Below are 27,042 nucleotides of genomic sequence, written 5' to 3'. Positions count from 1 at the left end.
GTGGTAGTGGTGGTGGTGATGGTAGTAGTGGTAGTGGTGGTGATGGTAGTGGTGGTGGTGGTAGTGTTAGTGGTGATAGTGGTGGTGGTAGTAGTGGTGGTAGTGATGGTAGTGGTGGTGGTGGTGGTAGTGGTGGTGGTGGTAGTGGTGGTGGTGATGGTAGTAGTGGTAGTGGTGGTGGTGGTGATGGTAGTGGTGGTAGTGGTGGTAGTGTTAGTGGTGATAGTAGTGGTGGTAGTGATGGTAGTGGTGGTGGTGGTGGTGGTGGTGGTGATGGTAGTGGTGGTGGTGGTAGTGTTAGTGGTGATAGTGGTGGTGGTAGTAGTGGTGGTAGTGATGGTAGTGGTGTGGTGGTGGTGGTGGTGGTGGTGATGGTAGTGGTGGTGGTGGTAGTGTTAGTGGTGATAGTAGTGGTGGTCGTGGTGTGAGTGGTGGTGCAGCGGTTAGCGCAACGCTGCACTACGAACCCGGTGACCCGAGTTCGATTCCCGCACGCGGCCAACACCCAGTGACGATTCTCTGAATCAATCCTGGGCCTCACCTAGGTCGACTCAGCCTCAAATGAGTACGTGGTGCTGGCCACCCGCCCCCTCGTGTGCCACAGTGCCGGCCTTCACAGGTGCCACTCGCTAAAAGCACTTGCCCCTACAGTCTGTTGAGGCTACACGGGGGATCTTTGTGATAACGCAACTCACCACACAGCTCTGTGTCTCTCTGTGTGTCTCTGTCTCACTGTGTCTCTCTCTGTGTCTCTGTGTCTCTCTCTCTGTGTCTGTCTCTGTGTGTCTCTATCTGTGTATCTCTGTGTCTCTCTGTGTCTCTCTGTGTCTCTCTCTCTGTCGCTCCGTCTCTCTCTCCGTGTCTCTCTCTCTCTGTGTCTCTCTGTCTCTCCGCGTCTCTCTGTGTCTCTCTGTGTCTCTCCGCGTCTCTCTCTGTGTCTCTCTGTGTCTCTGTGTCTCTCTGTGTCTCTCTGTCTCTCCGCGTCTCTCTCTCCGCGTCTCTCTCTCTCTGTGTCTCTCTGTGTCTCTGCGTCTCTCTCTGTGTCTCTCTGTGTCTCTGTGTCTCTCTGTGTCTCTCTGTCTCTCCGCGTCTCTCTCTCCGCGTCTCTCTGTCTCTCCGCGTCTCTCTCTGTCTCTCTGCGTCTCTCTCTCCGCGTCTCTCTGTCTCTCCGCGTCTCTCTCTCTCTGTGTCTCTCTGCGTCTCTCTCTGTCTCTCTCTCTGTCTCTCCGCGTCTCTCTCTCCGCGTCTCTCTGTCTCTCTCCGCGTCTCTCCCACCGGCGGGTGTTGCCGGTGCCCTTGCCGGCTCCCTGGGCGCCGTCCAGCCGTGGAGGCCGTCCCCCGGCTCCTCCCCGCCCAGCGCGGCGTCGTAGCGCCACATCGACTCCACGCCGTACACCTCGTCCTCATCGTCATCGTCCTCCAAGGCTCCCACGCCAAACGCCTGCGGTCAAGTATGGGGAGCGGTCACGGGGGGGGGGGGGGGGGGGGGGGGGGGGGCGCACGCTCGTTCACTGGCTCGCTCGCTCACCAACTCGCTCACCGGCTCGCTCACTCACTCACCAACTCGCTAACACGCTCACTCACCAACTCGCTCGCTCACTAACACGCTCACTCACCAACTCGCTCACTCACCAACTCGCTCACTGGCTCGCTCACTCACTCACCAACTCGCTCACTGGCTCGCTCACTCACCAACTCGCTCACTCACGAACTCGCTCACTGGCTCGCTCGCTCACCAACTCGCTCACCGGCTCGCTCACTCACTCACCAACTCACTAACACGCTCACTAACCAACTCGCTCGCTCACTAACTCGCTCACTCACCAACTCGCTCACTCACCAACTCGCTCACTGGCTCGCTCACTCACTCACCAACTCGCTCACTGGCTCGCTCACTCACCAACTCGCTCACTCACGAACTCGTTCAATGGCTCGCTCACTCACCAACTCGCTCACTCACGAACTCGTTCAATGGCTCGCTCGCTCACCAACTCGCTCACTCACGAACTCGCTCACTGGCTCGCTCACTCACCAACTCACCAACTCACCAACTCGCTCACTCACCAACTCGCTCACTCACCAACTCGCTCACTGGCTCGCTCACTCACCAACTCGCTCACCAACTCGCTCACTCACTAACATGCTCACTCACCAACTCGCTCACTCATCAACTCGCTCACTCACAAACTCACTCACAAACTCGTTCACTCACTCACAAACTCACTCACTCACCAACTCGTTCACTGGCTCGCTCGCTCACCAACTCGCTCACTCACTCACCAACTCGCTCACTCACCAACTCGCTCACTCACCAACTCGCTCACTCACCAACTCGCTCACTCACCAACTCGCTCACTCACCAACTCGCTCACTCACCAACTCGCTCACTCACGAACTCGTTCACTCACCAACTCACTCACTAACTCGCTCACTCACGAATTCGTTCACTCATGAACTCTTTCAATGGCTTGCTCACTCACCAACTCGCTCACTCATAAACTCGCTCACTCACGAACTCGCTCACTCACTAACTCGCTCACTCACGAACTCGCTCACCGGCTCACTCACTAATGAACTCGCTTGCACAATCGCTCACTCACTCACTCACTCACCAACTCGTTCACTCACCAACTCGCTCACTCACCAACTCGCTCACTCACAAACTCGCTCACTCACAAACTCGCTCACTCACTCACAAACTCGCTCACTCACTCACGAACTCACTCACTCACTCACCAACTCACTCACTCACCAACTCGTTCACTCACCAACTCGCTCACTCACAAACTCGCTCACTCACAAACTCGCTCACTCACTCACAAACTCGCTCACTCACTCACTCACGAACTCACTCACTCACTCACCAACTCACTCACTCACCAACTCGTTCACTCACCAACTCGCTCACTCACAAACTCGCTCACTCACAAACTCGCTCACTCACAAACTCGCTCACTCACTCACGAACTCACTCACTCACTCACCAACTCACTCACTCACCAACTCGTTCACTCACCAACTCGCTCACTCACAAACTCGCTCACTCACAAACTCGCTCACTCACAAACTCGCTCACTCACTCACGAACTCACTCACTCACTCACCAACTCACTCACTCACCAACTCGTTCACTCACCAACTCGCTCACTCACAAACTCGCTCACTCACAAACTCGCTCACTCACAAACTCGCTCACTCACTCACGAACTCACTTACTCACTCACGAACTTGCTCACTGGCTCGCTCACTACCGAACTTGCTTGCACGCTCACGAACTTGCCCACTCGCTCACTCACAAACACAATCACAAACTAGCTCACCAGCTCACTCACTCGCTCGCTCGCTCGCTCGCTCACTCGCTCACTCACTCACTCACTCGCTCACAAACTCACTCACTGGTTCACTGGCTCTGTCTCTCGCTCACACACTCACAAACTCACTCCCTGGTTCACTGGCTCACTCACTCGCTCACAAACTCACTCACTGGTTCACTGGCTCTGTCTCTCGCTCACACGCTCACAAACTCACTCACTGGTTCACTGGCTCACTCACTCGCTCACACGCTCACAAACTCTCTCACTGGTTCACTGGCTCACTCACTCACTCACACGCTCACAAACTCTCTCACTGGTTCACTGGCTCACTCACTCACTCACACGCTCACAAACTCACTCACTGGTTCACTGGCTCACTCACTCGCTCACACGCTCACAAACTCACTCACTGGTTCACTGGCTCACTCACTCACTCACACGCTCACAAACTCTCTCACTGGTTCACTGGCTCACTCACTCACTCACACGCTCACAAACTCACTCACTGGTTCACTGGCTCACTCACTCGCTCACACGCTCACAAACTCACTCACTGGTTCACTGGCTCACTCACTCGCTCACACGCTCACAAACTCACTCACTGGTTCACTGGCTCACTCACTCACTCACTCGCTCACAAACTCACTCACTGGTTCACTGGCTCACTCACTCGCTCACTGGTTCACTGGCTCTGTCTCTCGCTCACACACTCACAAACTCACTCACTCACTCACCAACTCGTTCACTCACCAACTCACTCACTCACCAACTCGTTCACTCACCAACTCGCTCACTCACAAACTCGCTCACTCACAAACTCGCTCACTCACAAACTCGCTCACTCACAAACTCGCTCACTCACTCACGAACTCACTTACTCACTCACGAACTCGCTCACTGGCTCGCTCACTACCGAACTTGCTTGCACGCTCACGAACTTGCCCACTCGCTCACTCACAAACACAATCACAAACTAGCTCACCAGCTCACTCACTCGCTCGCTCGCTCGCTCACTCACTCACTCGCTCACAAACTCACTCACTGGTTCACTGGCTCTGTCTCTCACTCACTCGCTCACACGCTCACACACTCACTCACTGGTTCACTGGCTCACTCACACGCTCACACGCTCACACGCTCACACACTCACTCACTGGCTCTGTCTCTCACTCACTCACTCACACGCTCACACACTCACTCACTGGCTCTGTCTCTCACTCACTCACTCACACGCTCACAAACTCACTCACTGGTTCACTGGCTCTGTCTCTCGCTCACACACTCACAAACTCACTCACTGGTTCACTGGCTCACTCACTCACTCACACGCTCACACGCTCACACACTCACTCACTGGCTCTGTCTCTCACTCACTCACTCACACGCTCACAAACTCACTCACTGGTTCACTGGCTCACTCACTCGCTCACATGCTCACAAACTCACTCACTGGTTCACTGGCTCACTCACTCGCTCACACGCTCACAAACTCACTCACTGGCTCTGTCTCTCACTCACTCGCTCACATGCTCACAAACTCACTCACTGGTTCACTGGCTCACTCACTCGCTCACACACTCACTCACTGGCTCTGTCTCTCACTCACTCGCTCACACGCTCACAAACTCACTCACTGGTTCACTGGCTCACTCACTCGCTCACACGCTCACACGCTCACACACTCACTCACTGGTTCACTGGCTCACTCACTCGCTCACACGCTCACACGCTCACTCACTGGTTCACTGGCTCACTCACTCGCTCACACGCTCACACGCTCACACACTCACTCACTGGCTCTGTCTCTCACTCACGCGCTCACGCGCTCACAAACTCACTCACTGGTTCACTGGCTCACTCACTCGCTCACACGCTCACACGCTCACACACTCACTCACTGGTTCACTGGCTCTGTCTCTCACTCACGCGCTCACGCGCTCACAAACTCACTCACTGGTTCACTGGCTCACTCACTCGCTCACACGCTCACACGCTCACACACTCACTCACTGGTTCACTGGCTCTGTCTCTCACTCACTCGCTCACGCGCTCACAAACTCACTCACTGGTTCACTGGCTCACTCACTCGCTCACACGCTCACACGCTCACACACTCACTCACTGGCTCTGTCTCTCACTCACTCGCTCACACGCTCACAAACTCACTCCCTGGCTCTCTGTCTCTCTCTCTCTCGCTCGCTCACTCACTCACTCACGGTGATTATCGTTCACAACAACAGCAGCTGTCGTTCGCCGGTAAATGGCGGTGAGGAACTACGTGGTTCAAGAAGACGATAAACAGGGAATGGATCCGTCTCCCGGCCACGTGGCGTTGCCCGGGCCTGCCCACCATCACGAAGGCCCTTAATGATCGTGAGCAGAGCACAATAGGCCCAGGCCTACTGATGGTATCATAGGCCTTGACCAGCTCAATGAAGCAGAGATGTAGGTCTTGTTGGAATTCCCTACACCTCTGCTGTAGCAGATGGACAGAAAATATGGCATCTGTGCAGGACCGCCCTTTCCTGAAACCGCATTGGGGCTCCGCAAGCCTCTCCTCAGCGTGCCTGGCAAGGCGATGTTGAATAATCCTTGCCAGGACCTTACCCGGCACACTGAGGAGTGAGATGCCCCTGTAGTTGTTACAGTCGGTACGGTCCCCCTTCTTAAAGAGGGGGACCACCAGGGCATCCTTCCAATCCTGCGGAACCCGTCCAGTGGTCCAGGCTGTTGTTATGGTGTCATGTAGGGCAGTCTGTGCACAAACGCCACCCTCCCTCAGCATTTCGCTTGGGAGATCATCTCAGCCCGGCGCTTTTCCTGGTCTCAGACTCCGGATCTCCCCTCGCACTCTCTCCACAGATGGCACCTCAGCCAGCCACTCAGAGGGGTTGGCTACTTCTGCCAATGTTTGAGGCACCGCAGCCTCAGCAGGGTCATATCCTCACCTTGCCCCACGATGTTGTCTGGGCTGAGGGAATTCCCCTCCCGCAAGACCTCACAGAAAATTCTCTGCAAACCTGCAGACCCCGTTCCTGGGGGTCGGATGCCCGTTCTTTCCCTGAAGGATCGTGACAGGTGTGGCGCTGCAGGTTACTTTTTTGATGGAGTTAAATAGGGATTTGTGATCGAGGGCCACTTGAGGCAGACTCCATCTCCTCAGCAACCCGCGACCACCACCCATCCTTGCAGCGCCTCACGGCTCTCCGAATTGCCGAGCGAAGGCTGCGGTAAGCCTCCTCGTTCTCTGACGTGGGATGCTGTAGACGATGAGAGTGGAGGCCTGTCGTTAATTCTCAAACCATCCTGAACACCTCCTCTGTCAGCCAGGGTTCCCGGGGAGGTCTGGACCGCGTACCCAAAGCAGCCATTGCAGCTGCATGAGTCACAGTCCTGAATCTCGCACATTTACCCTCGACATCAGGTGGAGTGGGGGACGATGCCAACCCCAGCCGCAAGCGATGATGACATTCTCGCTTGCAACTTTCATCAGCTAGCTGAGACCAGGCCACTTTTGGTTGGAATGGGATCCTGGGTGTACACCCACCACCGGAGTGGAAGAATGGCAGGCGCATCTTACAGATGACAAGTCGATGGTCAGAGGGCAGATCAGCTCCACGGTAGGTCCTGGTGTCAAGGACATGGGCCCGCATCCGCTGTTCCGTCACTACGTAGTCCAGCAGATGTTCTTGCTTGGACCCGGCATGCGTCCATGATGTTGTGTGGATGCGCCGATGCTGGAACAGCGTGTTGGTAATTACAAGCCCATGGGCTGCACCACAATCTAGCAGCCTCCTACCGTTATTATTGAGCTGATCTGGCTCATGCCTTCCAATCACTCCTGACCAGGTGCCAGCATCATGACCAACTCGGGCATTGAAGTCACCCAACAAGATGACTCTATCCCGAGTGGCCACTTTAGCCAGCAACTGTGACAGGAGGTCATAGAAGGCCTCCGACTCATCGGCCTCCACTGATGTTCACCTTCGGTGGAGGTGTAAGCAACTCCACGTACACACACACACACACACGTACACACACACACACACACGTACACACACACACACACACGTACACACACACACGTACACACACACACACACACGTACACACACACACACACACGTACACACACACACGTACACACACACACACACACGTACACACACACACACACACACACGTACACATACACGTACACACACACACGTACACACACACACACACACGTACACACACACACGTACACACACACACACACACGTACACACACACACGTACACACACACACGTACACACACACACACACACGTACACACACACACGTACACACACACACACACACGTACACACACACACGTACACACACACACACACACGTACACACACACACGTACACACACACACACACACACACACACGTACACACACACACACACACACACACACGTACACACACACACACACACGTACACACACACACGTACACACACACACACACACACGTACACACACACACACACACACACACACGTACACACACACACACACACACACACACACACACACACACACACACGTACACACACACACACACACGTACACACACACACACACACGTACACACACACACACACACGTACACACACACACACACACGTACACACACACACACACACGTACACACACACACACATACACATACACACACACACGTACACACACACACACACACGTACACACACACACACACACGTACACACACACACACACACGTACACACACACACACACACGTACACACACACACACATACACACACACACGTACACACACACACACACACGTACACACACACACACGTACACACACACACACGTACACACACACACACGTACACACACACACACACACACGCACACACAGACACGTACACACACACACACACCCACGTACACACACACGTACACACACACACGTACACACGTACACACACACACGTACACACACACACGTACACACGTACACACGTACACACACACACACGTACGTACACACACACACGTACACACACACACACACACACGTACACACACACACGTACACACACACACACACACGTACACACACACACGTACGTACACACACACACGTACACACACACACATACACACACACACGTACACACACACACGTACACACACACACGTACACACGTACACACACACACGTACACACACACACGTACACACACACACGTACACACACACACATACACACACACACGTACACACACACACGTACGTACACACACACACGTACACACACACACATACACACACACACGTACACACACACACGTACACACACACACGTACACACACACACACACACACACACACGTACACACACACACACGTACACACACACACGTACACACGTACACACACACACGTACACACGTACACACGTACACACACACACGTACACACACACACGTACACACACACACGTACACACACACACACGTACACACACACACGTACACACACACACGTACACACACACACGTACACACACACACGTACACACACACACGTACACACACACACGTACACACACACACACACGCACACACACACACGTACACACACACACGTACACACACACACGTACACACACACATATACACACACATATGTACACACACGTACACACACGTACACACACACGCACACACACACGCGTACACACGCACACACACATACACACACACGTACACACACACACACACGTACACACACGTACACACACACGCACACACACACGCGTACACACGCACACATACACACACACGTACACACACACGCACACACACACGCGTACACACGCACACACACATACACACACACGTACACACGCACACGTATACACACACGTACACACGCACACGTATACACACACGTACACACGCACGCACGCACACACGTACACACACACACACGCATGCACACACGTACACACACACATACTTACACAAACACACACGTACACACGCACACGTATACACACACGTACACACGCACGCACGCACACACATACACACGTACACACGTACACACGTACACACACACGCATGCACACACGTACACACACACATACTTACACAAACACACACGTACACACACACGTACACACACACACCCACGTACACACACACATACTTACACAAACACACACGTACACACACACGTGCACACACACACACACAGGTACACACACACACACACGTACACACACACATACACACACACGTACACACGCACACGTATACACACGCACGCACACACGTACACACGTACACACACACATACTTACACAAACACACACGGACACACACACGTACACACGTACACACACACACGTACACACGTACACACACACACGCCCCGTCGCCCCCACCTGTCCCACAATGCCTCTTGGCCCGCGGGGGTGGGCCGCCTTCCTGGCCGGCTGCCCCCCCACCCCCCACGGCGGCTCCGGCAGAAGCAGCCGGAACAGCGGGCGGTCGTCGCCAACCGCGGCGCCTCCCATCATCGCCGAGCGAGGGTCGATGCCGCGGTAGCCCAGGCCGTGGCGGTCGTCCTTGGGTTCGAAGGTCACGGGGACGAGGTCGCGGGGGGCGAAGGTCACGCCGGCCGGAGCGAACTCTTCGCCGTCGTCGTCGTCGTCGTCGTCAGCACTGCCCTGCTGCTGCTGCTGATGATGATGAGAGAAGCACAACTCATTCACTCACTCGCTCACCCACTCGCTCACTCGCCCGCTCGCTCACTCAGACACTCGCTCACTCACCCGCTCACTCGCCCGCTCACTCGCCCGCTCACACGCCCGCTCACTCACTCGCTCGCTCGCCCTCTCACTCGCTCACTCGCTCGCTCGCTCGCTCGCTCACTCGCTCGCTCACCCGCTCACTCACTCAGTCACCCGCTCACTCACTCACTCACTCGCTCACTCACTCACTCGCTCACTCACTCGCTCACCCTCTCACACACTCGCTGACACACTCGCTGACACACTTATTCACCCACCCTCTCACTCACTCACTCACTTGCTCACTCACTCGCTCACACACTCACTCATACACTCACTCACTCACTCATACACTCACTCGCTCACTCACTCGCTCAGACACTCGCTCACTCACTCACTCATTCACTCACCCTCTCACTCACTCGCTCACTCACCCGCTCACACACTCACTGACACACCCGCTTGCTCACTCACTCACCCTCTCACTCACTCGCTCACTCACTCGCTCACTCACTCGCTCACTCACACACTCGCTGACACACTCGCTCACTCACTCGCTCACTCACTCGCTCACACACTCGCTCACTCACTCACCCACCCGCTCACTCACCATCTCACACACTCGCTCACTCATTCACCCACCCGCTCACTCACCCTCTCACACACTAGCTCACTCACTCGCTCACCCGCGCACTCGCTCACCCACTCACTCACCCACCCGCTCACTCACCCTCTCACTCACCCGCTGACACACTCACTCACTCATTCAAACACCCTCTCACTCACCCGCTGACACACTCACTCACTCATTCACTCACCCTCTCACTCACCCGCTGACACACTCGCTCACTTACTCACCCACCCGCTCACTCACCATCTCACACACTCGCTCACTCACTCGCTCACCTGCGCACTCACTCACCCACTCACAAACCCACCCCCTTACACACTCACTCACTCACTTACACACTCACTCACTCACTCGCTCACCTGCACACTCACTCACCCCCTCGCTCACACACTCACTCACCCACCCGCTCACACACTCACTCACTCGCTCACACACTCACCCACTCACTCGCTCACCTGCACACTCACTCACCCCCTCGCTCACACACTCACTCACTCACTTACACACTCACTCACTCACTCGCTCACCTGCACACTCACTCACCCCCTCGCTCACACACTCACTCACCCACCCGCTCACACACTCACTCACTCGCTCACACACTCACCCACTCACTTACACACTCACTCACTCACTCACCTGCGCACTCACTCACCCACTCACAAACCCACCCACTTACACACTCACTCACCCACCCGCTCACACACTCACTCACTCGCTCACACACTCACCCACTCACTTACACACTCACTCACTCACTCGCTCACCTGCGCACTCACTCACCCACTCACAAACCCACCCGCTCACACACTCACTCACCCACCCGCTCACACACTCACTCACTCACTCACACACTCACTCACTCACTCGCTCACCTGCACACTCACTCACCCCCTCGCTCACACACTCACTCACCCACCCGCTCACACACTCACCCACTCACTTACACACTCACTCACTCACTCGCTCACCTGCGCACTCACTCACCCACTCACAAACCCACCCGCTTACACACTCACTCACCCACCCGCTCACACACTCACTCACTCACTCACACACTCACTCACTCGCTCACCTGCACACTCACTCACCCCCTCGCTCACACACTCAGTCACCCACCCGCTCACCCACTCACTTACACACTCACTCACTCACTCACTCACTCGCTCACCAGCGCACTCACTCGCTCACCTGCGCACTCACACACTCGCCCACTCGCCCATGTACTCACTCGCAAGCACACTTGCACACTCACCCACTCGCTCACACACTCACTCACTCACCCACTCACTCACTCACTCACACACTCGTCCACTCACACACTCGCCCACTCACACACTCGCCCATGTACTGACTCGCAAGCACACTTGCACACTCACCCACTCGCTCACCCACTCACTCACTCACCCACTCACTCACCCACTCACTCACTCACCGACCCGCTCACTCACCCACTCGCTCACCCACTCACTCACTCACTCACCCACTCACCGACCCGCTCACTCACCCACTCGCTCACCCACTCACTCACTCACTCACCCACTCACTCACTCACTCACCGACCCGCTCACTCACTCACTCACCTACACACTCGCCCACCCACTCACCCGAAGACTCGCCGACCGAAGAATTCAACCACCTCCACTGCCACCACAACTACCACCACCACTACTTCCACCACCACCATCACCACCACCACCACCACCACCAGCACCACCACAACCACCAACACCACCGCCGCCGCCACCATCACCACCACCACCACCACTACTTCCACCACCACCATCACCACCACCACCACCAACACCACCACCACCACCAACACCACCGCCACCACCACCACCACCGCCACCACCACCACCACCACCACCACGGTGGTTGTGCGACTCACCGTGACTTTGGCAGTGGACCCCCCAGGAGTGCTGCCGGCGGTGCCTCCCACGATCGCCGCCCCTGCACACAACCACCACCACAACCACCACCACCACCACAACAACCACCACCACCACAACAACCACCACCACAACCACCACCACCACCACAACCACCACCACCACCACAACAACCACCACCACAACCACAACCACCACCACAACCACCACCACAACCACCACCACAACCACAACCACCACCACAACCATAACCACCACCACCACAACCACCACCACAACAACCACCACCACCACCACAACCACCACCACCACAACCACCACAACCACCACCACAACCACAACCACCACCACAACCACCACCACCACCACAACCACCACCACCACCACAACCACCACCACAACAACCACCACCACAACCACCACAACCACCACCACAACAACCACCACCACAACCACCACCACCACCACAACAACCACAACCACCACCACAACAACCACCACCACAACCACCACCACAACAACCACCACCACAACCACCACAACCACCACCACCACAACAACCACCACCACAACCACCACAACCACCACCACCACAACAACCACCACCACAACCACCACCACCACAACCACCACAACAACCACAACCACCACCACAACAACCACCACAACAACAACCACCACCACAACAACCACCACCACAACCACCACCACCACAACCACCACCACAACAACAACCACCACCACCACAACCACCACCACAACCACAACCACCACCACAACAACCACCACCACAACCACCACCACCACAACCACAACAACCACCATAACCACCACAACCACCACCACAACAACAACCACCACCACAACAACCACCACCACAACCACCACCACAACCACCACCACAACAACCACCACCACCACCACAACCACCACCACCACAACCACCACCACAACCACCACCACAACCACCACCACCACAACCACCACCACCACAACCACAACAACCACCATAACCACCACAACCACCACCACAACAACCACCACCACAACCACCACAACCACAACAACCACCATAACCACCACAACCACCACCACAACAACAACCACCACCACAACAACCACCACCACAACCACCACCACAACCACCACCACAACAACAACCACCACAACAACAACCACCACCACAACAACCACCACCACAACCACCACCACCACCACAACCACCACCACAACAACAACCACCACCACCACAACCACAACCACCACCACAACCACAACCACCACCACAACAACCACCACCACAACCACCACCACCACAACCACCACAACCACAACAACCACCATAACCACCACAACCACCACCACAACAACAACCACCACCACAACAACCACCACCACAACCACCACCACAACCACCACAACCACCACCACAACCACAACCACCACCACAACAACCACCACCACAACCACCACCACCACAACCACCACAACCACAACAACCACCATAACCACCACAACCACCACCACAACAACAACCACCACCACAACAACCACCACCACAACCACCACAACCACAACAACCACCATAACCACCACAACCACCACCACAACAACAACCACCACCACAACAACCACCACCACAACCACCACCACAACCACCACCACAACAACCACCACCACCACCACCACAACCACCACCACAACAACCACCACAACAACAACCACCACCACAACAACCACCACCACCACCACAACCACCACCACCACCACAACCACCACCACAACAACAACCACCACCACCACAACCACCACCACAACCACAACCACCACCACAACAACCACCACCACAACCACCACCACCACAACCACCACAACCACAACAACCACCATAACCACCACAACCACCACCACAACAACAACCACCACCACAACAACCACCACCACAACCACCACCACAACCACCACCACAACAACCACCACCACAACCACCACCACAACCACCACCACAACAACCACCACCACAACCACCACAACCACCACCACCACAACAACCACCACCACAACCACCACCACAACCACCACCACAACCACCACCACAACAACCACCACCACAACCACCACCACCACAACAACCACAACCACCACCACAACAACCACCACCACAACCACCACAACCACCACCACCACAACCACCACCACAACAACCACCACCACAACCACCACCACCACAACAACCACAACCACCACCACAACAACCACCACCACAACCACCACCACCACAACCACCACCACCACAACCACAACCACCACCACCACAACCACCACCACCACAACCACAACCACCACAACCACAACCACCACCACAACCACCACCACAACCACAACCACCACCACAACCACCACCACAACCACCACAACCACCACCACCACAACAACCACCACCACAACAACAACCGCGCAGCCGTTAGCCCCGCGGTAGACAAAGGTGCAAACCTGCAACTGCCGGCTATCCGTGAGTGAGCGAGCGAGTGAGCGAGTGGGTGAGTGAGTGGGTGAGTGGGTGAGTGAGTGGGTGAGTGGGTGAGTGTGTGAGTGAGCGAGCGAGTGAGCGAGTGGGTGAGTGAGTGGGTGAGTGGGTGAGTGAGTGGGTGAGTGGGTGAGTGTGTGAGTGAGCGAGCGAGTGTGTGAGTGAGCGAGTGAGTGAGTGGGTGAGTGGGTGAGTGAGTGGGTGAGTGTGTGAGTGAGCGAGCGAGTGTGTGAGTGAGCGAGCGAGTGAGCGAGTGAGCGAGCGAGCGGGCGAGTGTGTGAGTGAGCGAGTGTGTGAGTGAGCGAGCGAGCGTGTGAGTGAGCGAGCGAGTGTGTGAGTGGGTGAGCGAGTGAGCGAGTGGGTGAGTGAGTGGGTGAGTGTGTGAGTGAGCGAGTGTGTGAGTGTGTGAGTGAGTGAGCAAGCGAGCGGGCGAGTGTGTGAGTGAGCGAGCGAGTGTGTGAGTGAGCGAGCGAGTGTGTGAGTGGGTGAGCGAGTGAGCGAGTGGGTGAGTGAGTGGGTGAGTGTGTGAGTGAGCGAGTGTGTGAGTGTGTGAGTGAGTGAGCAAGCGAGCGGGCGAGTGTGTGAGTGAGCGAGCGAGTGTGTGAGTGAGCGAGCGAGTGTGTGAGTGAGCGAGCGAGTGTGTGAGTGGGTGAGTGAGTGGGTGGATGAGTGAGTGGGTGAGTGAGTGGGTGGATGAGTGAGTGGGTGGATGAGTGAGTGGGTGAGTGAGTGGGTGGATGAGTGGGTGGATGAGTGAGTGTGTGAGTGAGCGAGCGAGTGTGTGAGTGGGTGAGTGAGTGGGTGGATGAGTGAGTGGGTGGATGAGTGAGTGGGTGAGTGAGTGGGTGGATGAGTGGGTGGATGAGTGAGTGTGTGAGTGAGCGAGCGAGTGTGTGAGTGGGTGAGTGAGTGGGTGGATGTGTGAGTGAGTGAGTGAGTGGGTGGATGAGTGAGTGGGTGGAAGAGTGAGTGTGTGAGTGTGAGTGAGTGGGTGGATGAGTAAGTGGGTGAATGAGTGGGTGAGTGAGCAGGTGAGTGGGTGAGTGAGTGGGTGAGCGAGTGGGTGAGTGTGGGTGAGTGAGTGAGTGGGTGAGTGAGTGGGTGAGTGGGTGAGTGGGTGAGTGAGTGAGTGAGTGTGAGTGAGTGGGTGGATGAGTAAGTGGGTGAATGAGTGGGTGAGTGAGCAGGTGAGTGGGTGAGTGAGTGGGTGAGCGAGTGGGTGAGTGTGGGTGAGTGAGTGAGTGGGTGAGTGTGCGAGTGGGAGAGTGAGCGAGCGAGTGGGTGAGTGAGTGCGTGAGTGTGTGAGTGAGTGAGTGAGCGATTGAGTGAGTGCGTGAGTGTGTGAGTGAGTGAGTAAGCGATCGATTGGGTGAGTGAGTGAGCGGGTGAGTGGGCGAGTGAGTGAGTGTGCGGGTGAGTGAGCGAGCGAGCGAGTGAGTGTGTGAGTGGGTGAGTGAGTGGGTTAGTGATTGAATGGGTGAGTGTGTGATTGAGTGAGTGAGTGGGTGAGTGAGTGTGTGAGTGAATGAGTGGGTGGGTGAATGTGTGGATGGGTGAGTGGGTGGATGAGTGAGTGGGTGGATAAGTGAGTGTGTGAGTGAGTGAGTGGGTGAGTGTGTGAGTGAGTGAGTGGGTGGATGAGTGAGTGGGTGGATGAGTGAGTGGATGGATGAGTGAGTGAGTGGATGAGTGAGTGAGTGGATGAGTGAGTGGGTGGATGAGTGAGTGAGTGGGTGGATGAGTGAGTGGATGGATGAGTGAGTGAGTGGATGAGTGAGTGAGTGGGTGGATGAGTGGGTGGGTGGATGAGTGAGTGAGTGGGTGGATGAGTGAGTGGGGGGATGAGTGAGTGTGTGAGTGAGTGTGTGAGTGAGTGAGTGGGTGAGTGTGTGAGTGGGTGGGTGGATGAGTGAGTGGGTGGATGAGTGAGTGAGTGGGTGGATGAGTGAGTGGATGGATGAGTGAGTGAGTGGGTGGATGAGTGAGTGAGTGGGTGGATGAGTGAGTGGGGGGATGAGTGAGTGTGTGAGTGAGTGTGTGAGTGAGTGAGTGGGTGAGTGTGTGAGTGAGTGGGTGGATGAGTGAGTGGGTGGATGAGTGAGTGAGTGGGTGGATGAGTGAGTGAGTGGGTGGATGAGTGAGTGGGGGGATGAGTGAGTGTGTGAGTGAGTGTGTGAGTGAGTGAGTGGGTGAGTGTGTGAGTGAGTGGGTGGATGAGTGAGTGGGTGGATAAGTGAGTGAGTGGGTGGATGAGTGAGTGGGTGGATGAGTGAGTGTGTGAGTGAGTGTGTGAGTGGGTGGATGAGTGAGTGAGTGGGTGGATGAGTGAGTGGGTGGATGAGTGAGTGGGTGGATGAGTGAGTGGGTGGATGAGTGAGTGAGTGGGTGGATGAGTGAGTGGGTGGATGAGTGAGTGAGTGGGTGGATGAGTGAGTGGGTGGATGAGTGAGTGAGTGGGTGGATGAGTGAGTGGGTGGATGAGTGAGTGAGTGGGTGGATGAGTGAGTGGGTGGATGAGTGAGTGGGTGGGTGGATGAGTGAGTGGGTGGATGAGTGAGTGGGTGGGTGGATGAGTGAGTGAGTGGGTGGATGAGTGAGTGGGTGGATGAGTGAGTGGGTGGATGAGTGAGTGAGTGGGTGGATGAGTGAGTGGGTGGATGAGTGAGTGAGTGGGTGGATGAGTGAGTGGGTGGATGAGTGAGTGGGTGGGTGGATGAGTGAGTGGGTGGATGAGTGAGTGGGTGGGTGGATGGATGAGTGAGTGGGTGGATGAGTGAGTGGGTGGGTGGATGAGTGAGTGGGTGGGTGGATGAGTGAGTGGGTGGATAAGTGAGTGTGTGAGTGAGTGAGTGGGTGAGTGTGTGAGTGAGTGGGTGGATGAGTGAGTGAGTGGGTGGATGAGTGAGTGGGTGGATGAGTGAGTGGGTGGATGAGTGAGTGAGTGAGTGGGTGGATGAGTGAGTGAGTGAGTGGGTGGATGAGTGAGTGGGTGGGTGGATGAGTGAGTGAGTGAGTGGGTGGATGAGTGAGTGGGTGGATGAGTGAGTGGGTGGGTGGATGAGTGAGTGGGTGGATAAGTGAGTGTGTGAGTGAGTGAGTGAGTGGGTGAGTGTGTGAGTGAGTGAGTGTGTGAGTGAGTGGGTGGATGAGTGAGTGGGTGAGTGTGTGAGTGAGTGGATGAGTGAGTGGGTGGATGAGTGAGTGGGTGGGTGGATGAGTGAGTGGGTGGATGAGTGAGTGGGTGGATGAGTGAGTGAGTGGGTGGATGAGTGAGTGAGTGGGTGGATGAGTGAGTGGGTGGATGAGTGAGTGAGTGGGTGGATGAGTGAGTGGGTGGATGAGTGAGTGGGTGGATGAGTGAGTGAGTGGGTGGATGAGTGAGTGGGTGGATGAGTGAGTGGGTGGATGGATGAGTGAGTGGGTGGATGAGTGAGTGGGTGGATGAGTGAGTGGGTGGATGAGTGAGTGAGTGGGTGGATGAGTGAGTGGGTGGATGAGTGAGTGGGTGGATGAGTGAGTGGGTGGATGAGTGAGTGAGTGAGTGAGTGAGTGGGTGGATGAGTGAGTGGGTGGATGAGTGAGTGGGTGGATGAGTGAGTGGGTGGATGAGTGAGTGGGTGAGTGAGTGGGTGGATGAGTGAGTGGGTGGATGAGTGAGTGGGTGGATGAGTGAGTGAGTGGGTGGATGAGTGAGTGAGTGGGTGGATGAGTGAGTGAGTGGATGAGTGAGTGAGTGGGTGGATGAGTGAGTGAGTGGGTGGATGAGTGAGTGAGTGAGTGAGTGGGTGAGTGTGTGAGTGAGTGAGTGGGTGGATGAGTGAGTGGGTGGATGAGTGAGTGGGTGGATGAGTGAGTGAGTGGATGAGTGAGTGGGTGGATGAGTGAGTGAGTGGGTGGATGAGTGAGTGGGTGGATGAGTGAGTGGGTGGATGAGTGAGTGGGTGGATGAGTGAGTGAGTGGATGGATGAGTGAGTGGGTGGATGAGTGAGTGGGTGGATGAGTGAGTGAGTGGGTGAGTGAGTGGGTGGATGAGTGAGTGAGTGGGTGGGTGGATGAGTGAGTGAGTGGGTGGATGAGTGAGTGAGTGGGTGGATGAGTGAGTGAGTGGGTGGATGAGTGAGTGGGTGGATGAGTGAGTGGGTGGATGAGTGAGTGGGTGGATGAGTGAGTGGATGGATGAGTGAGTGGGTGGGTGGGTGGATGAGTGAGTGGGTGGATGAGTGAGTGGGTGGATGAGTGAGTGGGTGGATGAGTGAGTGGGTGGATGAGTGAGTGAGTGGGTGAGTGAGTGGGTGTGTGAGTGAGTGGGTGGATGAGTGAGTGGGTGGATGAGTGAGTGGGTGGATGAGTGAGTGGGTGGATGAGTGAGTGGGTGGATGAGTGAGTGAGTGGGTGGATGAGTGAGTGGGTGGATGAGTGAGTGGGTGGATGAGTGAGTGAGTGGGTGGATGAGTGAGTGGGTGGATGAGTGAGTGGGTGGATGAGTGAGTGGGTGGGTGGATGAGTGAGTGGGTGGATGAGTGAGTGGGTGGATGAGTGAGTGAGTGGGTGGATGAGTGAGTGTGTGAGTGAGTGGGTGGATGAGTGAGTGAGTGGGTGGATGAGTGAGTGGGTGGATGAGTGAGTGGGTGGATAAGTGAGTGGATGAGTGAGTGAGTGAGTGGATGAGTGAGTGGGTGGATGAGTGAGTGGGTGGATAAGTGAGTGTGTGAGTGAGTGAGTGAGTGGGTGAGTGTGTGAGTGAGTGGGTGGATGAGTGAGTGGGTGGATGAGTGAGTGGGTGGATAAGTGAGTGTGTGAGTGAGTGAGTGAGTGGGTGAGTGTGTGAGTGAGTGGGTGGATGAGTGAGTGAGTGGGTGAGTGAGTGGGTGTGTGAGTGAGTGGGTGGATGAGTGAGTGGGTGGATGAGTGAGTGAGTGGGTGGATGAGTGAGTGAGTGGGTGGATGAGTGAGTGAGTGGATGAGTGAGTGAGTGGGTGGATGAGTGAGTGAGTGGGTGGATGAGTGAGTGGATGGATGAGTGAGTGGGTGGATGAGTGAGTGAGTGGGTGGATGAGTGAGTGAGTGGATGAGTGAGTGAGTGGGTGGATGAGTGAGTGAGTGGGTGGATGAGTGAGTGGGTGGATGAGTGAGTGAGTGGGTGGATGAGTGAGTGGGTGGATGAGTGAGTGAGTGGGTGGATGAGTGAGTGGGTGGATGAGTGAGTGAGTGGATGGATGAGTGAGTGAGTGGGTGGATGAGTGAGTGAGTGGGTGGATGAGTGAGTGGGTGGATGAGTGAGTGAGTGGGTGGATGAGTGAGTGAGTGGATGAGTGAGTGGGTGGATGAGTGAGTGGGTGGATAAGTGAGTGTGTGAGTGAGTGAGTGAGTGGGTGGATGAGTGAGTGGGTGGATGAGTGAGTGGGTGGATGAGTGAGTGAGTGGGTGGGTGGATGAGTGAGTGGGTGGATGAGTGAGTGGGTGGATGAGTGAGTGGGTGGATGAGTGAGTGGGTGGGTGGATGAGTGAGTGGGTGGATGAGTGAGTGGGTGGATGAGTGAGTGAGTGGGTGGGTGGATGAGTGAGTGAGTGGGTGGATGAGTGAGTGAGTGAGTGGGTGGATGAGTGAGTGGGTGGATGAGTGAGTGGGTGGATGAGTGAGTGGGTGGATGAGTGAGTGAGTGGGTGGATGAGTGAGTGAGTGGGTGGGTGGATGAGTGAGTGGGTGGATGAGTGAGTGAGTGGGTGGATGAGTGAGTGGGTGGATGAGTGAGTGGGTGGGTGGATGAGTGAGTGGGTGGATGAGTGAGTGGGTGGATGAGTGAGTGGGTGGATGAGTGAGTGAGTGGGTGGGTGGATGAGTGAGTGGGTGGATGAGTGAGTGAGTGAGTGGGTGGATGAGTGAGTGAGTGGATGAGTGAGTGGGTGGATGAGTGAGTGAGTGGGTGGATGAGTGAGTGAGTGGATGGATGAGTGAGTGGGTGAGTGGGTGAGTGGGTGAGTGAGTGGGTGAGTGTGTGAGTGAGCGAGCGAGTGTGTGAGTGTGTGAGTGAGTGAGCGAGCGGGCGAGTGTGTGAGTGAGCGAGCGAGTGTGTGAGTGAGCGAGCGAGTGTGCGAGTGGGTGAGTGAGTGGGTGAGTGAGTGGGTGGATGAGTGAGTGGGTGGATGAGTGAGTGGGTGAGTGGGTGGATGAGTGAGTGGGTGGATGAGTGAGTGGGTGGATGAGTGAGTGGGTGAGTGAGTGGGTGGATGAGTGAGTGTGTGAGTGAGCGAGCGAGTGTGTGAGTGGGTGAGTGAGTGGGTGGATGAGTGAGTGGGTGAGTGAGTGGGTGGATGAGTGAGTGGGTGGATGAGTGAGTGGGTGGAAGAGTGAGTGTGTGAGTGTGGGTGAGTGAGTGAGTGAGTGAGTGTGAGTGAGTGGGTGGATGAGTAAGTGGATGAGTGAGTGTGTGAGTGGGTGAGTGAGTGGGTGAGTGAGCAGGTGAGTGGGTGAGTGAGTGGGTGAGCGAGTGGGTGAGTGTGGGTGAGTGAGTGGGTGAGTGAGTGTGTGAGTGGGTGGGTGAGCGAGTGGGAGAGTGAGCGAGCGAGTGGGTGAGTGAGTGCGTGAGTGTGTGAGTGAGTGAGTGAGCGATTGAGTGAGTGCGTGAGTGTGTGAGTGAGTGAGTAAGCGATCGATTGGGTGAGTGAGTGAGCGGGTGAGTGGTCGAGTGAGTGAGTGTGCGGGTGAGTGAGCGAGCGAGCGAGTGAGTGAGTGGGTGAGTGGATGAGTGAGCGGGTGAGTGTGTGAGTGGGTGAGTGAGTGGGTTAGTGATTGAATGGGTGAGTGTGTGATTGAGTGAGTGAGTGGGTGAGTGAGTGTGTGAGTGAATGAGTGGGTGGGTGAATGTGTGGATGGGTGAGTGGGTGGATGAGTGAGTGAGTGGGTGGATAAGTGAGTGTGTGAGTGAGTGAGTGGGTGAGTGTGTGAGTGAGTGAGTGAGTGGGTGAGTGTGTGAGTGAGTGAGTGGGTGGATGAGTGAGTGAGTGGATGAGTGAGTGGGTGGGTGGATGAGTGAGTGGGTGGGTGGATGAGTGAGTGGGTGGGTGGGTGGATGAGTGAGTGGGTGGATGAGTGAGTGGGTGGATGAGTGAGTGGGTGGATGAGTGAGTGGATGGATGAGTGAGTGGGTGGGTGGGTGGATGAGTGAGTGGGTGGATGAGTGAGTGGATGGATGAGTGAGTGGGTGGGTGGGTGGATGAGTGAGTGGGTGGATGAGTGAGTGGGTGGATGAGTGAGTGGGTGAGTGAGTGAGTGGGTGGATAAGTGAGTGTGTGAGTGAGTGAGTGGGTGAGTGGGTGAGTGAGTGGGTGGATGAGTGAGTGGGTGGATGAGTGAGTGGGTGAGTGAGTGAGTGGGTGAGTGTGTGAGTGAGTGGGTGGATGAGTGAGTGGGTGGATAAGTGAGTGTGTGAGTGAGTGAGTGGGTGAGTGTGTGAGTGAGTGGGTGGGTGGATGAGTGAGTGAGTGGGTGGGTGGATGAGTGAGTGGGTGGATAAGTGAGTGGGTGAGTGAGTGAGTGGGTGAGTGTGTGAGTGAGTGAGTGGGTGGATGAGTGAGTGGGTGGATGAGTGAGTGAGTGGGTGGATGAGTGAGTGAGTGAGTGAGTGAGTGGGTGAGTGTGTGAGTGAGTGGGTGGGTGGATGAGTGAGTGGGTGGATGAGTGAGTGGGTGGATGAGTGAGTGGATGGATGAGTGAGTGGGTGGGTGGGTGGATGAGTGAGTGGGTGGATGAGTGAGTGGGTGGATAAGTGAGTGTGTGAGTGAGTGAGTGGGTGAGTGGGTGAGTGAGTGGGTGGATGAGTGAGTGGGTGGATGAGTGAGTGGGTGAGTGAGTGAGTGGGTGAGTGTGTGAGTGAGTGGGTGGATGAGTGAGTGGGTGGATAAGTGAGTGTGTGAGTGAGTGAGTGGGTGAGTGTGTGAGTGAGTGGGTGGGTGGATGAGTGAGTGAGTGGATGAGTGAGTGAGTGGGTGGGTGGATGAGTGAGTGGGTGGATAAGTGAGTGGGTGAGTGAGTGAGTGGGTGAGTGTGTGAGTGAGTGAGTGGGTGGATGAGTGAGTGGGTGGATGAGTGAGTGAGTGGGTGGATGAGTGAGTGAGTGAGTGAGTGGGTGAGTGTGTGAGTGAGTGGGTGGGTGGATGAGTGAGTGGGTGGATGAGTGAGTGGGTGGATGAGTGAGTGGATGGATGAGTGAGTGGGTGGGTGGGTGGATGAGTGAGTGGGTGGATGAGTGAGTGGGTGGATGAGTGAGTGGATGGATGAGTGAGTGGGTGGATGAGTGAGTGGGTGGATGAGTGAGTGAGTGGGTGGATGAGTGAGTGAGTGAGTGGATGAGTGAGTGAGTGAGTGGGTGGATGAGTGAGTGAGTGGGTGGATAAGTGAGTGTGTGAGTGAGTGAGTGGGTGAGTGTGTGAGTGAGTGGGTGGATGAGTGAGTGAGTGGGTGGATGAGTGAGTGGGTGGATGAGTGGTGACGATGGTGGTGGTAATGTTGACGATGGTGGTGATGGTGGTGGCAGTGGTGATGACGATGGTGAGATGATGATGGTGGTGGTGGCAGTGATGACGATGGTGGTGATGGTGGTGGCAGTGGTGATGACGATGGTGAGATGATGATGGTGGTGGCAGTGATGACGATGGTGGTGATGGTGGTGGCAGTGGTGATGACGATGGTGAGATGATGATGGTGGTGGCGACGATGATGGTAGCGACGATGGTGGTGGCGGTGGCCATGACGATGACGGTGGTGGTGGTGGTGTTGGCGGTGGTGATGACGATGATGATGGTGGTGATGACGATGGTGGTGGTGGCGGTGGTGATGACGATGATGATGGTGGTGATGACGATGATGGTGGTGATGACGATGGTGGTGGTGGTGATGACGATGATGATGGTGGTGATGACGATGATGATGGTGGTGATGACGATGATGGTGGTGATGACGATGGTGGTGGCGGTAGTGATGACGATGGTGGTGGCGGTGATGACGATGATGATGGTGGTGATGACGATGATGGTGGTGATGACGATGGTGGTGGCGGTAGTGATGACGATGATGATGGTGGTGATGACGATGATGGTGGTGATGACGATGATGATGGTGGTGATGACGATGATGATGGTGGTGATGACGATGATGATGGTGGTGATGACGATGGTGGTGGCGGTGATGACGATGATGATGGTGGTGATGACGATGATGATGGTGGTGATGACGATGATGTGGTGATGACGATGATGATGGTGGTGATGACGATGATGATGGTGGTGATGACGATGATGATGGTGGTGATGACGATGGTGGTGGCGGTGATGACGATGATGATGGTGGTGATGACGATGATGATGGTGGTGATGACGATGATGATGGTGGTGATGACGATGGTGGTGGCGGTGATGACGATGATGATGGTGGTGATGACGATGATGGTGGTGATGACGATGATGATGGTGGTGATGACGATGATGATGGTGGTGATGACGATGATGATGGTGGTGATGACGATGGTGGTGGCGGTGATGACGATGATGATGGTGGTGATGACGATGATGATGGTGGTGATGACGATGATGGTGGTGATGACGATGATGATGGTGGTGATGACGATGATGGTGGTGATGACGATGATGATGGTGGTGATGACGATGATGGTGGTGACGATGGTGGTGGCGGTGTGATGACGATGGTGGTGGTGATGATGGTGGTGATGACGATGGTGGGTGGTGACGATGGTGGTTGGTGGTGGCGGTGGTGATGGTGGTGATGACGATGGTGGTGGTGACGATGGTGGTGGCGGTGGTGATGGTGGTGATGACGATGGTGGTGGTGACGATGGTGGTGGCGGTGGTGATGGTGGTGATGACGATGGTGGTGGCGGTGGTGATGGTGGTGATGACGATGATGGTGGTGACGACGATGGTGGTGGCGGTGGTGATGGTGGTGATGACGATGATGGTGGTGGTGATGACGATGGTGGTGGCGGTGATGACGATGATGATGGTGGTGATGACGATGATGATGGTGGTGATGACGATGGTGGTGATGACGATGGTGATGATGACGATGGTGATGATGATGGTGGTGATGGTGGTGATGATGATGACGATGGTGGTGATGACAATGATGGTGGCGATGACGGTGGTGGTGGCGATGGCGCCGACCACCACCGTCACCACCATCACCACCCCTACCCCCCCACCTGCCCCCCACCCCCCCACCCCCCCCACCCCCGCCCCCCACCCCCCACCCCCCCCACCCCCGCCCCCACCCCCCACCCCCCGCCCTCACCCCCTGTCCACCTCCCCCCACCCCCCACCACCCCCCACCTCCCCCCACCTCCCCCGCCCCCCCCTCACCCCCCGCCCCCACCCCCACCTCCCCCACCCCCCCCTCCCCCCACCCCCCCACCCCCCACCTCCCCACCACCCCCACCTCCCCCCACCTCCCCCGCCCCCCCCTCACCCCCGCCCCCACCCCCCCACCCCCCCACCCCCCACCTCCCCCCACCTCCCCCGCCCCCCCCTCACCCCCGCCCCCCCACCCCCACCCCCACCCCCCCCACCCCCCCCCTCACCAGCTGGTCTCTGTCTCTGTGTGCGTCTCTTGAGGCGGGGGCCCACCCCTTGCCCCTCCCTCCATCCCAGACGCGTCAGCAGCAGCACACCCCGCGTGGAGCTGGGGGGGGGGTGAGTGGGGGTGGGGGGGTGAGTGGGTGAGTGGGGGGGGGGTGGGGGGGGGTGGGGGGGTGGGGTGAGTAAGGTGAGTGGGGGGGGGTAGGGGGGGGTGGGGGGGTGGGGTGAGTAGGGTGAGTGGGGGGGGTGAGTGGGGGGGGTGAGTGGGGGTGAGTGGGAGGGGTGGGGGGGGGGTGAGTGGGGGGGTGAGTGGGGTGAGTGGGGGGGGGGTGGGGGGGGGTGGGGGGGTGGGGTGAGTAAGGTGAGTGGGGGGGGGTAGGGGGGGGTGGGGGGGTGGGGTGAGTAGGGTGAGTGGGGGGGGTGAGTGGGGGGGGTGAGTGGGGGTGAGTGGGAGGGGTGGGGGGGGGGTGAGTGGGGGGGTGAGTGGGGTGAGTGGGGGGGGGTGAGTGGGGGGGGGGTGGGGGGGGGGTGGGGGGGGTGAGTGTGGTGAGTGACGTGGTGAGTGGGGTGAGTGGGGGGGGGGGTGAGTGGGGTGAGTGGGGTGAGTGGGGGAGGGGGGGGGGTGAGTGTGGTGAGTGGGGGGGGGGGGTGGGGAGTAGGGGGGGGTGAGTGTGGTGAGTGACGTGGTGAGTGAGTGGTGAGTGACGTGGTGAGTGAGTGGTGAGTGACGTGGTGAGTGACGTGGTGAGCGACGTGGTGAGCGACGTGGTGAGTGACGTGGTGGGCGACGTGTGTGAGCGACGTGGTGAGCGACGTGGTGAGCGACGTGGTGAGTGACGTGGTGAGCGACGTGGTGAGCGACGTGGTGAGTGACGTGGTGAGTGACGTGGTGAGTGACGTGGTGGGTGACGTGGTGAGCGACGTGGTGAGCGACGTGGTGGGTGACGTGGTGAGTGACGTGGTGAGTGACGTGGTGAGTGACGTGGTGGGCGACGTGGTGAGCGACGTGGTGAGCGACGTGGTGAGCGACGTGGTGAGCGACGTGGTGAGCGACGTGGTGAGTGACGTGGTGAGTGACGTGGTGAGTGACGTGGTGGGTGACGTGGTGGGTGACGTGGTGAGTGACGTGGTGAGTGACGTGGTGAGTGACGTGGTGGGTGACGTGGTGAGTGACGTGGTGAGTGACGTGGTGAGTGACGTGGTGGGCGACGTGGTGGGTGACGTGGTGAGTGGTGAGTGACGTGGTGAGTGACGTGGTGGGTGACGTGGTGAGTGACGTGG

General features: G+C 56.6%; 1 long non-coding RNA gene across 1 annotated transcript; it reads right to left on the bottom strand.

Annotated features, from left to right (window-relative positions):
- Positions 1-1,121: 1,121 nt before the first annotated feature.
- LOC144954934 (uncharacterized) lies at positions 1,122-25,865 on the bottom strand. Its single transcript, XR_013641440.1, has 4 exons — positions 25,764-25,865; positions 12,646-12,707; positions 9,776-10,072; positions 1,122-1,441 (listed from the first exon to the last, which is right to left on the bottom strand). It is a non-coding gene; the product is annotated as an uncharacterized LOC144954934 (long non-coding RNA).
- Between the last annotated feature and the right edge of the window lie 1,177 nt (positions 25,866-27,042).

Source organism: Lampetra fluviatilis, unplaced genomic scaffold (assembly GCF_964198595.1).
Source record: "Lampetra fluviatilis unplaced genomic scaffold, kcLamFluv1.1 SCAFFOLD_1156, whole genome shotgun sequence".
NCBI lineage: Eukaryota > Metazoa > Chordata > Hyperoartia > Petromyzontiformes > Petromyzontidae > Lampetra > Lampetra fluviatilis.
Note: the sequence above shows the minus strand (reverse complement) of the source record. Positions and strands in the feature narration are given on the sequence as shown.